Source organism: Rutidosis leptorrhynchoides, chromosome 11 (assembly GCF_046630445.1).
Source record: "Rutidosis leptorrhynchoides isolate AG116_Rl617_1_P2 chromosome 11, CSIRO_AGI_Rlap_v1, whole genome shotgun sequence".
Classification (NCBI taxonomy): domain Eukaryota; kingdom Viridiplantae; phylum Streptophyta; class Magnoliopsida; order Asterales; family Asteraceae; genus Rutidosis; species Rutidosis leptorrhynchoides.
Genome location: NC_092343.1, coordinates 179,263,398 through 179,268,552, shown reverse-complemented (window position 1 = coordinate 179,268,552; position 5,155 = coordinate 179,263,398).

The following is a 5,155-nucleotide window of genomic DNA, read 5'->3' as shown; positions in this document are numbered from 1 at the left end:
TGACATAGTCGTGTATAGCGATACCATGGAAGATCATGTGAGGCACTTGAAGCAAGTATTCCAAGTACTAAGGGACAACGAGTTGTATGTGAAGCTAGAGAAATGTTCATTCGGATTAGAGGAGGTGGATTTTCTTGGACATCGAATTAAAAATGGGAAGTTACTCATGGACGGGGCTAAGGTCAAGGCAATTCAAGAGTGGGAGGCACCAACGAAGGTGACTGATTTACGATCTTTTCTTGGTTTAGTAAACTACTATCGTCGTTTTATCAAGGGATACTCGGCGAAAGCGGCTCCATTGACAGAATTGTTAAAGAAGAACAAAGCTTGGTTGTGGGATGAGAAATGTCAAGCAGCATTCGAAGAGTTGAAAAGATCGGTCATGGAAGAACCGGTGTTGAGACTTCCGGATGTGACCATTCCATTCGAGTTACACACAGACGCATCGAACTTTGCTATTGGAGGAGTTCTAATGCAAGAGGGTCACCCAATCGCGTTCGAAAGCCGAAAACTTAATGAGGCGGAAAGGAAGTACACTGTGCAGGAGAAGGAGATGACGGCAGTGATTCATTGTTTGAGGACATGGAGGCATTATCTTTTGGGATCAAGGTTCGGGATTAAGACGGATAATGTGGCAACAAGTTATTTTCAAACCCAAAAGAAGTTGAGTCCCAAACAAGCTCGTTGGCAAGACTTCCTAGCCGAATTTGACTATGTGTTGGAGTATAAGCCTGGGAAAGCCAATGTGGTAGCTGATGCCCTAAGTCGTAAGGCGGAGTTTGCAGCGATCACAAAACCACAATTCTTCCTTCAAGATCGTATAAAGGTGGGATTAGAGCATGATTCTATAGCCAAAAACCTTGTTGGATTGGCTCGAGATGGGAAAACGCGAAGGTTTTGGCTCAAGGGTGATCTATTATTCACCAAAGGAGACCGGTTATATGTGCCTAGGTGGGGTGATCTTAGACGGACAATCTTGAAGGAGTGTCATGATTCAAAGTGGGCTGGTCATCCAGGTATCAAGAGGACACTGGCATTAGTAGAAGGCACTTATTATTGGCCAAGGATGGAAGACGACGTAGAGACGTACGTGCGGACATGCCTAATATGCCAACAAGACAAGATAGAGCAACGCCAACCAGGAGGACTATTACAGCCGCTACCTACACCGAAAGGACCATGGGAGAGTGTTTCCATGGACTTCATTACTTGCTTACCCAAGTCGGAAGGGTGTGGGAGTATTATAGTCGTGGTAGACCGGTTTTCTAAGTATGGTACCTTCATAGCCGCATCATCCGAAGTTACCGCGGATGAAACCGCAAAACTATTTTTCAAGAATGTGGTGAAGTATTGGGGGATACCACATGTGATAGTAAGTGATCGAGATCCGAGGTTCGCAGGGCGTTTTTGGACAGAGTTGTTCAAGATCATGGGGACGGACTTGAATTTCTCCACGAGTTTTCATCCCCAAACGGACGGACAAACAGAAAGGGTGAATGCACTATTGGAGCTCTATCTTCGACACTATGTAAGTGCAAATCAACATGATTGGGCTAAGCTCCTTGATATTGCTCAGTTCTCTTATAACATGCAAAGGAGTGAGTCCACGGGGAAGAGTCCTTTTGAGTTGGTGACAGGACGCCAACCTTTGACCCCAAATGCTTTGGCCGCTTCATATGATGGAAGCAGCCCAGCCGCTTATAGAACGATGAAGGAGTGGCACGAACAAGCCGACTTGGCCCGAGCATCACTAGATAAGGCGGCCAAGAAAATGAAGAAATGGGCGGATGAGAAAAGGCGACATGTTGAGTTCAAAGTTGGGGACCAAGTGATGGTGAAGCTTTTACCTCAACAATTCAAAACATTTAGGAAGGTGCACAAAGGATTGATCCGGAGATATGAAGGCCCATTCCCAGTAATTGGACGTGTTGGGAACGTATCTTATCGAGTCCAACTACCGCCCAAGTTAAAGATTCATCCAGTCTTCCACGTAAGTTTTCTAAAACCTTATCATGGGGACGAGGAAGAACCAGAACGAGGAGTTTCCAAACGAGCACCAATGGCAGTTGCGACTTCGTTTGATCGTGAGGTGGAAGATATCTTGTTACATCGAACGGTACGAAGACGAGGTGTGCCGAGCTATAGAGATGTGATGACCCGGAAATTTCGACTAAATTTAAACTTAATCTTAAATGATTAATGATTTTGACACGATAAGTAAAGTCTGTAAAACTGAATCTCAAAAATTTTAAACTATTCAAATACCCTTCAGTTGTTCTCAACGATTCGCGAACCATTATATGTAAATAGATACATATATATACTATAACTTGAAAACGTAACAAAGTTTTAATTGCATGTTACCGTACATTAAACTTATTGGTTTATATATCTATTTGAATATATATGATTTCAAGTTATTTAGTAAACGATAGTAACATTCGATTATTGATTCGATTGATATTTAGATAAGTTAACTAAAACGTTTAAGATGAACAAGTAAAACACTAATTTGCTACAGTATTTTCAAATTGCTACAGTACCCACAATGCTACAGTGTTTTCGAAAATCACTATTTGCTACAGTAAAATTTACTTTGCTACAGTAAAATTTACTTTGCTACAGTAACTTTGCTACGATAAAACACTATTTTAAAAATGTATTTTAACAAATAGTGAGACGATGATTTATAGAAGTAAATGACCAAAACACTCTAAAGTTTAAGATATACTTTGAGTGGTATAGTTTATGGATAACTTAAGGCTATATTTTGACAAAGGTACGTGACACGAAACGTAAAATGCAAGTTTTCTAAAGGTACGAAAGGACATTCGAAAAACCGGAACCGGGACATAAGTCAAGTGATGACGTACGACTTATCGGAACAAAAATTACAAATCAACTATGCACGGAAATAAAATATAATATATAATTAATTAATTTAAATTATATATTATATATATATTATTTAATTATGTCGACAAGCATTAGGACAAAATTATGTGAGCTGGAAAAATGGGCCATGCGATCGCATGGCCAATGGCCTTCAGAACCATGCGATCGCATGGGGTCTGGGGACAGGCCACACCTATAAAAACTCGATCATTCTGCTTCTATTTTAACATATATTACTCCGTATTTATTTTATTTATTATTATTATTATTATTATTATTATTATTATTATTATTATTATTATTATTATTATTATTATTATTATTATTATTATTATTATTATTATTATTATTATTATTAATAAGATTATTATTAATCTTATTATTAATGTTATTATTTTTGCGATACAAAAATAATAATGTACATAAAATATTAAGACGGAGTGCTGTCCAAGTAATTTTCAAAACGAGTTTCCGAGCGAGCTAGAGCTAAGGAAAATATGGGTTATTACCAAGGAGGTTATGGGTAATGTTCGGGGGTATTTTTGTGAATCAAACCTCGTGTTTATCATCTCCGATGCGTCTACGTGCTTTCCTGCAATATTGTATATCAATATAAAACAGTGAGTTATAGATCCCTTTTTAAATACTCAATATATTTTTGGGCTGAGAATACATGCGACTGTTTATAAATACTGAAAATACTAGATTTATATGCGTGAGTTTCATATGATCCCTTTTACTCTCTACATTTTTGGGCTGAGAATACATGCAAATGCTTTATTAACCGATACACAATATTTATATGTGTGACTTTCATTTGCTCCCTTTTTAAATGCTTTTGCAATATATATTTTTGGGCTGAGAATACATGCACTTTATTTTAAACGCAATGGATACAAGTACATACTTAATTCTACGCTGAGTTTGAACCAAAAATCCCTTAGCTTTGGTAACTAGTAACTGCCAGTTATAAGAACTGGTGGGCGCGAGTAGTAGTATATGGATCCATAGGGCTTGATATCCCCGTCCGAGCTAGAGCGCTAGCCTTTTAACGGACGTATGCTATTTGAGAAGCGTACGCGTTGGTTTGCGTGTATTATTAAGATGATTATACAAAGGGTACAAATTATATAAACGTTAAAGTTTAGTTACCAGGGTGCTCAATTTTGTAGAACCGATTGATAAACGTTTCGGATGAAACAACTGAAATCTTGTGATCCACCTTTTATGTAAAACCTATTGATAAACGTTTTGAATAAAACAACTGAACTTTTGTAATCCACATTGATATACGGATTATGTGTAATATTAAAACTATGAACTCACCAACCTTTGTGTTGACACTTGAAGCATGTTTATTCTCAGGTTTCTAGAAGTCTTCCGCTGTTTGCTTATACGTGATACAAGATATGTGCTTGGAGTCATACATGCTATATACCAGAAACTTGCATTCACCAAACCATTACCATGTATCTTATTTTGACTGTATTGTCAACAGATGTATTATTGTAAACCATTTAAATGGTGATTGTCTATACGTAGGAATCATCAGATGTTAAAAACCTGGAATTTATATATTCATTTATGAAATACCTTTTCAAACGAATACAATGTTACAAAATGTATCACATAGAGGTCAAATACCTCGTAATGAAATCAATGAATGACGTGTTCGTCCATATGGATTTGGAGCGATCGTCACAAGAGAATACCTAGTTAAGTGGCGTAACTTACCGGATAGTGAAGCAAGCTGGGAGGCCGAAGACCTATTGTGGCAGTTCACAGACAAAATCAAGAAGTATCACGAGGATCACACGACGAGGACGTCGTGAGCTTAGGTGGGGAGAATGTCACAATCCAACAATTTTATGACCCAACCCACTAAGTTTATGGCCCAATATGTGAAAATCAAAGAAGGCCCAAGAACCTCATGGAAGTTCACTAGAACTTTCCCATGAGTTCTTCCATGGAATGGTATAGAATGTCCATGGAAATATCTAGATACATGAAGCTTCTAGTTCTTAGATCTTAGCCATCCATTGTATTTAATCCTAGCCATCCATTTTGTGATATGAGTAGTATAAATAGGGGTGGCCTCATTTGGCACACCACACCTCAAAACTCAAGTATTCTCTCTTGTAAAGCTTACATAATCAATATAAGCACTTTCTTTAAGTTCCCACTTGTTCTATATTTTGTTCTCTTTTAGTCACTTAAATCATTAGAAGGTCCGAGCTAGGCTGACTTAGTAGAGACTAAG